Consider the following 9,917-nt stretch of genomic DNA (forward strand, 5'->3'; position numbering starts at 1 on the left):
AAGAACAAAAGGACAGCAACTTGTCTGTTCCCCTTCCCCCAATTCCCCAGTAAAAATCTTTTTAAAAATAATTTTTAAAATAAAAGTACAGTTAAAGTTTCTTGCTTAGGAATCATCCCTGTTTCTGGTACCTGAAATTGCAGCCCTCGTCCTGGGACCACTGAATCTGGTAGGGAAAATAAGAAAGTTGTGGTGATGTGGCTATACCAGCATCCTCTACCACCTCCTCACCCCCAGATCCTTCTGAAATGCGAAGGAATCTATATATTGGAGACCCTCCTTTGCCCCCCACAACGCTGAGTGTGAGCACACTTTTGTGAAGGTATTTAAGCCAGTCCTTCATGCCTTTATGTCCCCCAGTTTTACACAACAAATGTTTCAATTGTCTGCCCTAATTCTGCATCATACCACTACTCTGAGGATATGTCTTTACCCATTGTTGGGCATTATGTGTTATTGTTATGGGATGAATTGTGTCCTCCATGCAAAAAAATTTATATGTTGCAGCCCTAACCCTCAATGTAATTGTATTAGAAGATAGGTCCTTTAAGGAGGTAAAGTTAAATGAGGTCATAGAGCCCTAATCCAATAGGACTGGTGTCCTTTAAAAAGAGGAATAGACACCAGTAATGTGTGTGCACAGAGAAAATATCAAACACAGTGAGAAGGTGGTTGTCTGTAAGCTGGGAAAAGAGGTCTCACCAGAAACTAACCCTTCTGGCAGCTTGATCTTGGACTTACAGCCTCTAGAACTGTGAGGAAATAAATTTCTGTTGTTTAAGTCACCCAGTCTTTGGTTATTTTGTTATCACAACTCAAGAAGACTAATACAGTTGTAAAGTGTGTTCCTTGGTCTGAAAAAATGCAGCTTGGTGGTTCAAATGGTAAAATATCTCCTGTTCTGGTCCTTTTGTATTCTGAGCAATTGCATCTACCACCAGGTGTGCATAGCTCAATTCAGAATGTCTATTCCTGTCAAGACCCATTTGTAGCCTCTCCAACTTTGCTGAAAAACATTAATCAACACATCTAAGTAGGATAAATTCAAAGAGATCCACATCCAGACAGACCATAGTACAAATGCTAAAGGGCAACTGCAGAGAAAATCTTGAAAGCAGCAACAGAAAAATGACTTGTAATATAGAAGAGAACCCCAATAACATCACAACTGACTTCTCTTCAGAAACAATAGAGGCCAGAAAGCAATGGGATAACATATCCAAAGTGCTGAAAGAAAAAAAATCTGTCAACTGAGAATCTTTTTTATTACCTTTTCTTTCATTTTAATTTATCTTTACTTTTGATATTATGTATTGGCTAGAGTCATCATTGTCTTTGCAGTATTGAAACTTCGTGAAATTTTCTAAAACTTTAGATGTTCCAAAGTACTAACAGACAAACGAAATCATACCAAGAATCTTATAGCCAGCAAAACTATCTTTTTTTTTTTAAGATTTTATTGGGGACTTGGGGGAGGGGAACAGCGCTGGGGAATCGGGGGAAGGGGAACAGACAAGTTGTAGTCCTTTTGTTCTTCAGTCTAGTTGTGGAGGACGTTCCTTCACTGGCCCATGTTGGTATTATCATTGCACTCTTCCTGGGTGAGGCAGATCGGTCGCCAGCCTCTGGACGGTCGGTCACAGCAGCACTTGGCAGCTCACATCAGCTGCTAGCCTCTCACGCTGGCTGCCGGCCACACACGGTAGCTTATGGCAGCCCACTGCAGCAGGGACTGCAGCCTATGCCGTCGCCAGCAACTCACGGCATCCCAGTTCCAGGTTGAGCTGTTGTTCAGCATCTTAGCTGTAGAAGGCAGTGTCACTGACCCTCATATGTGGGATCCGAACCGGTGTGCTGCTGCTCAGAGCTGGCATCCCAAGCCAGCGCTTAACCAACGTGCCACTCGTCCGGCCCAAATCTATCTTTTAAAACTGAAGGAAGAATAAACACATTCCTAGATAATCACTAAGCTTCTTGAATCTGTAGACTTGTCTTTTACTAAATTTAGGAAGTTTTCCACAATTATTTCTTTTGAGTAGTTCTTCATTATGTCCTATTTCTCCTCTCCTCCAGGACTCTGATGACATGAATATTAAATGTTTTGTTATAGTCCCACAAGTCCCTGGGGGTATGTTCATTTTTAAAATTCTATTTTCTCTGTTGTTCAAATTGGGTAATTTCTGTTCTCTCTTCCAACTCACTGATTTCTTCATCTGTTCCTACATTGAGCTCATCTTTTGAATTTTTTACTTTGGTTATTGTATTTTTCAGTTCTAAATTTCCATTTGGTTTTTATTTATATCTTCTATATCTTTGCTGAGACTTTCTTTGCTAAGACTTTATTTTGTCATTTGTTTCAAGTGTGTTCATAATTACTCATTGAAGCATTTTTATGATGATGGCTTTAAAATATTTGTCAGATAATTCTAACATCTCTGTCATCTTGGTGTTCACATGTACTGATTGTCTTTTTAAATTCAATTTGATATGTTCCTGGTTCTTGGTAAGACAAGTGATTTTCAATTGAAAGATGAACATTTTAGATATTATGAGACTCTGGTTCTTATTTAAGCCTTCTTTTAAAGCTGATTTTTTCTGCCACTACAGAAGGGAAAAGGAGTGGAGGGTGCCAGTTTTCTAATGCCAGGTATGGGGAGAAATCTAGTTTCCCCACTGGGCCTCTATTGATAATAGAAAGGGGAGGCTCCTTGTTACTGTTGGGCAGGGCTGGGAGCTCCATTCCCAAGTAGGATTCCACTGATATTTCCCTGGCTACAAGGGGTAGCAGGGCCTCCTTACTGCTCTCCACATGGCCTCCAATGACACCACCCTGGGAGGAGAGAGAGTGTGGCTTGATACTGCCATGTGAGTAAGGAACTCCACGCTTCCTGCATGGTCTCTACTGACACCACATAGGGGAGAGCTTGTTACCATTCCTTGGGAACAAAAGTCTTGATTCCATAATCATTTTTTTCTGACACCACCTTGGCAGGGGTTTGGCATGACTTTTAGAGCCTGTTGAGCGTAAAAATATAAGCTGCCTACTTGGCATGTATTAGCGTGGGTGGGAGTTGGGCTACACTTTTTTCCTATACTGTCTGGATGCAGTAAAGCAACTATTTTCTAGAAGTTTACTGTCTTGTTAGGCTGTCCATTTCCTCATTTTTTGACTAAAGAATGCAGGCTTTTGTAGGGTCATTTTTTTCTTGTCTGGGCCCATTGGCATTCCCAGGTTGCCAGGTTCTCTAGCACAGTCTCAGATACTTGAGGCAGAAAGAATACCCGTGGAACTCACCAGTGTGCTTTTTTGGGGATCCTGAGGTCCCTAGCCAGTCTGCTTTCTACACTCCCCCTTTCAGAGTCATCTTGTTTGTTTTATAAATATCATTTCCAGGTTGTTGTTCTTGTTGTTGTTGTATTTAATGACAGAAATAGGGAAAAGTGCATGTATTCCATTTTCTCAGAAGTGGAAGTCCTGTATTTGGGCCTTTTTAAAAATGTTTTCCATGTCTCTACTAACTTTCTGAGCATGTGGAATACATTTATAATAAGTTTTTAAATATCCTTGTCTGCTAATTCTAATATTTATATCAGTTCTGGGTTGGTTGATCGCTTGATTATTCTCATTGTGTTCTGTTTTCCTACCTCTTTGCATGCCTGGTAACGTTTGATTGAATGCCAGAAGTAAATTTAACTTTGTTGGGTGCTGGATATTTATGCATTTCTATAAATTATCTTGAATTTTGTTCTGGGACACAACTAAGTTACTTGGAAACAGTTTGATTCTTACAGGTCTTGCTTACATAATTTGGGGGGTTTATCTAATTATTCTCCATTACTGAGGCAATAGCTTCCTGAATTCTCTACCCACTGCCCTATTTTTCCAGTCCGGCTGGTGAGAACAGGCATGATTCCCTACCCTGTGTGAACATCAGACATCATTTCCTCTTATCCTTTCAGATGGTTCTCTCCCTGGCTTCAGTTAGTTTCCTCACACATGTGCTGATCGGTACTCTATTGAAAATTCAAGGAAGGCCATAGGCAAATTATCTGGGTCTTCTCTGTGCAGTTTTCTCCACTCTGGTGGTGTGTCCTGTGAATTCTAGCTGTCTTGTTCTCCTTAGATTCGCATTACCTTCTCAATTCAGGGAATTCCCCAGTCTTTTTCCTCAGTCCCCCTCTCTGTGCAGTGCCCTGGAAACTCTCTCAAGGAAGTATGCTGGACCAATCATAGGGTTAACCTTATTTGTTTCTCTTATTTGTTAACCTTATTTGTTTTTCAGGGATCACTGTTCTTCACTACCTGGCATCATATCTTAAAGCCCATTTTTAAATATATTTTGTCTGTTTTTGTTTTCTTTGTTTCAGGCATAAGGGTCAATCCAGTCCCTGTGATTCCATTTTGGCTGGAAAAAAATCACAGGTACAAATTTATAAATGGGGAGATTTGTCAATGGGGGCTGTCAGTAAGATATGTATTCAAGTAGGTGTGATTTTTATGAGTGGAAAATATTATAACCTGGGTTTGAGACAAGTATGACAATGAACTTGTATCTATGAATAGAGAACTTATATCTATTAAATGTTCATCAGTGTGGGATATATTGAGACGTATTTAAGAAAGTGGAGATATGTCAATGTAAGCTGTCAATGAGCTATCCTCCAGTAGGTAAAAATTTCATGAATATGTTCAACTGGGATTTTCAATGTAAAAATTTCCAATAGGCAGGTATTTGCAAATCAGATTTGAAAATTGGGTTGTCAATGAGAAACATGCCCTTGGTGAGTATTTAAGAATAAAGAGATTTGTCACCAGTAATCATCAGTGGAGTTATACCTAGGAGGGTAGTTATGAATATAGATCCTGGTAAATGTGGAGCTGTGAAACAGAGATACATCGATAGGTGCATATGAATGGGGAGATATACAATAGGTACTGCCAATGGGGTATATATCAACAAGGGTATATTTGAGCTGGGTATAAAATGAGCTGGGCAATGGTACATATGCCAATAAGCAGGTGTTTAAAAAGTAAGGCAATTTGTCATCAAAAGGCATAAAGGAGGGGCTGGCCGAGTGGCGTGATGGTTAACAGCTGGCTTGGGACGCCAGAGGGCCCTGGTTCAGATCCCACATATGAGGGCCAGTAACACTGCCCTCTACAGCTAAGATGCTGAACAACAGCTCAACCTGGATCTGGGCTGCCATGAGTCGCTGGAGATGGCGTGAGTGGCCAGCAGCCTTGTCTGTTCCCCCTTCCCCAATTCCCCAATAAAAATCTTTTTTAAAAAAGGCATAAATGAGTTTTACCATCAGGTGGATATTTAAGAATATAGAGATTTTTATCATGGTGATCACTTCTTTAGAATAGGGAATATAATCAATAATATGGTAATAGCTATGTATAGTGCCAGGTGGGTACTGTTGAATAACTATGATGTACACCTGAAACTAATATAATATTGTATGTTAGCTATATTTTAATAAAAATCTTTAAAAAATAGATTTTTCTATGGCCAAGCAACAATGAAATATATATTATAGGGGTTACTTATAAAAAGGGAGATTTTCAACAGGGGTTATAAATAAGAAATATACCAATGGGTGTTTATGAATAAGATTTTTCAATAGCAGACAACAAGTGATACGTCAATGGTTTTTATTTCTCAGTGGGAAGATTTGTCAAGAGGATTCATGAATGGAAATATTTTAATGGGCTTTTTTTTTCAGATGAGCCATCCTGCCACCTGTTGGCAGCTCAGCAGCAACTCAGCTTGGGCCAGGACTCAAACCGCTGTTGCTCAGAGCTCGCACTCACGAACAAGCTCTTAACCAACTGAGCCACTCGGTGGGCCCTTAATGGGCATTTTTTATTGGGGCGATTTTTTTCCCTACACGTTAATGAATGAAAGATTTGCCAATGGGTAGGTATTTATGAAAGAGTAAATTTGCCAATGGGGATCATCAATGGAGATATGCCAGTGGGATATTTATTAAGAAGAAGATAGTACAAAATTACAGTAGGCAGAATTCTAAGAATGATTTCCAATATTCCTCTCATCCTTATATAAACTTCTCCCCTTAAATGTGGGCAGAACTTGTGAATATGAGATATAACTCCATGATTATAACAAAAGGGATCTTGCATGTGTAATTAACATTGCTAATCTGTTGACCTTAAAATAGGGAGATTATCCAGGTGAACCTAATCTAATTAAGGTTATGAGCCCTTCAAAAATACCGGGTTTTCTCCTCTTGGTGGCAGAGGAGGACATCAGAGAAACTGGAAGCATGAGAAACTTTGGCTCAACCTAATTGGCTTCGAAGACAGAGGCCCAGATGGTGAGGCATGCAGTTGGCCTCTAGAAGCAGAGAGAAACCACTGGCTGTCAGCCAGCAAAGAAATGGGAAGCCCAGTACAACAGCTGCAAGGAACTGAATTGCCAGTAACCTAAGTAAGCTTGGAGATGAATTCTTCCTGAGAGCCTCCAGGTTAAGAGCCCAGTGTGGCAACACTTTGACTTTGGTTTTGTGAGATTATTAAGCAGAGAACCCAGCCAAGCTCACTTGGACTTCTGACATACAGAACTGTGAGATAATAAATGAGTGTTGCCTTAGATTGCTAAATTGTGGTGATTTGTTACACAGCAATCGAAAACTATTACAGTACTTGCCAGTTGGGTATTTGTGAAAGAGGGGATATGTCACACAGAAGAGAGGGGACTTTTCAAGGAAATAATTTACAAAGAGCTTGGGGATTTATCATCTGTAATCTTGGCAATAGTAGAGATTTATAAACATGGGGCTTTGTCCACAGTGAGGACTGCATAATGGGGAACTGTTATGGGTTGAATTGTGTCCTCCAAGAAGATATATTGAAGTTCTTACCCCCATTACCTCAAAATATGACCTTATTTGAAAACGCTGGTATTTACCAGTGGGATTTTCACACTAGAAATTAGTGTATAAGTATCATCTTCATCAGAAGAAAAACATTACAATGAGCATTTAAATATTTGTATTGTCTTTGGGAGAGATTGCCAAAATCATGAAAGTGTCAAGGTGCAAGAAATTATTACTATTATTATACTTTCCAATATTGTAAATTATCATTCTTAATAAAACATTATTTGCAATATTGTAGGCAATCATTACTAAGATTTATCACTACTAAGTTCTAAATCAAATTATATTTGGGCCGGCCGAGTGGCGTGCTGGTTAATAGTTGGCTTGGGACGCCAGCTCTGAGCTGCAGGGCACAGGTTTGGATCCCACATGAGGGCTAGTGATGTTGCACCCTCTACAGCTAAGATGGTGAACAATAGCTCGACCTGGAGCTGGGCTGCCATGAGTCGCCGGCAACAGCGTAGTCTGCAGCCCCTGCTGCAGTGGGCTGCTGTGAGCTACTGTGAGCGGCCGGCCAATGGCCGATGAGCAACTGCCTCAGCCGGGAAGAGCGCAATGATAATACCAACATGGGTCAGTGAAGTGACGTCCTCCACAACTAGACTGAAGAACGAAAGGACAGCAACTTATCTGTTCCCCTCCCCCAATTCCCTAATAAAATCTTTTTTTTTAATAAATAAATAAAATTATATTTACTAGTAATGTGCCTAGTGCTGTTTTAAGCACTTTACATACATATTATTTAATATTCACTCTATCCCTATGAGTTAATAAACATTATTTTTATCCTCATTTTACAGATGGAGAAACTGAGGCATAGAGAGGTAATATGATTTCCCCAAAGACACACAGCTAGGACAAGGAAAAGGCAAGATGGGTTTTTTTTTTCGAAATGCAACAGGCACTAATTAAAATTATTTTCTTCATGACCTAGTTAAAATCTTTTTTTATATTTTTTCTTTTTTAAACTTTATTGAGATTCAATTCACATACAGTAAAATTTATCCATTTAATGTGACAATTAAATTAATTTCAGTATATTCACAGAGTTGTGCAACCATCACAATAGAACTTCAGGGTATTTTCATCATCCCCAAAGGAAATCCCACACCCATAAGCAGTCATTCTGCATTTCTCCCACCTCCCCCTACCCCAGCCCTAGACAACCACTAATCTACTTCCTGTCTCCATAGTCATAGTTTTGCCTATTCTGGACATTTCATATAAATGGAATCATACAATATGTGGTCTTTTGTTACTAGTTTCTCTCAAGAAACATATTTTCAAAATTAACCCGTTTTGTAGCATGTATCAGTACATCATTCCTTTTTATTACTGAATAATATTCCATTGTATGGATATAGCACATTTTGATTATCCATTCATCAGCTGATAAACATTTGGGTTGTTTCCTTTTTTTGGCTACTATGAATGCTGCTGTGAAAATTTGTGTGTAAGTTTTTGTGTGGACATATATTTTCATTTCTCTTGGGTGGATACCCAGGAGTGAAATTCCTGGATCATGTAGTAACTATGTTTAACATTTTGAGAAACTTCCAAACCGTTTTCCAAAACAGGTACACTACTGTACATTCCACCAGTAATATTAGATGGGTGCAGTTTTTACACATCCTCATCAACACTTCTGTCTTTTTTATTCTAGCCATACTAGTGGGTGTGAAGTGGTATCTCATGGTTTTGATTTCCATTTCCCTGATACCTAACGATATTGAGCAGCTTTTCATGTGCTTGGGCCGTTTGTACATCTCATTTGGAGAAATGTTTATTCAGATCCTTTGCCCATTTTTAAGTTGAGTTAGTTTGTCTTTATTATTGAATTATAGTTCTTTATATATTCTGGATACAAATCCCTTAGCAGATATATAATTTGCAAATATTTTCTCCCAGTCTATGGAGTGAACTTTTTACTTTCTTGACAGTATCATTTGCAGCATAAAAGTTTTTAATTTTGATGAAGTCCAGATTACCTCCTTTTTGTATTATAGTGTGTGTTTTTGATGTTGTATCTAAGAAACTATTAAGGGGCAGGATTTGAATAGATTTGGCTCCAGTGTTCATGTTCTTCATCATTACCCTACATTGTTTGTCTAGAAATTAAATCAGTTAGTAATATTACACATGAAATTATTATGAGAGGGCCGGCCGAGTGGCACGTTGGTTAAGAGCTGGCTTGGGACGCCAGCTCTGTGCAGCAGGGCCCCGGTTCGGATCCCACATGAGGGCCAGTGATACTGTGCCCTCTACAGCTAAGATGGTAAACAACAGCTCTACATGGAGCGGGGCTGCTGTGAGTCACCAGCGACGGCATAGGCTGCAGCCCCTGCTGCAGTGGGTTGCCATGGGCTACCGTGTGTGGCCGGCAGCCAGCGTGAGCGGCCGGCAGCCGGTGTGAGCTGCCAAGAGCCGTCGTGAGCGGGCGTCCAGAGGCCGGCAACCGATCTGCTTCGCCCAGGAAAAGCGCAATGATAATACCAACATGGGCCAGTGAAGCGACATCCTCCACAACTAGACTGAAGAACAAAAGGACAGCAACTTTTCTGTTCCCCTTCCCCCGGCACCCCAGCACTGTTCCCCTCCCCCAATTCCCCAATAAAAAATCTTTAAAAAAAAAACATAGAAAAAATATGTCATGACTTTTAAAAAAAATTTATTATGAGAGTTTTATGTTTTGACCTGAAAAAATATCCAAGGGGCAAGTACAGCTATGGATCATCCTTCAACCCTAGCACAGACCTCAGAAGGAATCTGAGTAGGGACTGGGAGGCCCATTTTTTAGGAAGAAGTACTGAGGCTTGGGTGAAGGAAGGGCTGGTGCCCAGGCTACCCTCACAGGGCTGTCACCCCCATGTGCTTCCTCTCAGCCATCAGAGTCTCTCCCAAGCAGAGATTCACACACAGACTCACCAAATGCTGGACCAGGTGGTAACTTACTTTAGTCACTTTAATGACGTTTCCAGAAGGGTAATAGGAGGAAATGTAGTGACTCTAGG

The sequence above is a fragment of the Hipposideros armiger genome, unplaced genomic scaffold (genome assembly GCF_001890085.2).
Source record: "Hipposideros armiger isolate ML-2016 unplaced genomic scaffold, ASM189008v1 scaffold_7, whole genome shotgun sequence".
NCBI lineage: Eukaryota > Metazoa > Chordata > Mammalia > Chiroptera > Hipposideridae > Hipposideros > Hipposideros armiger.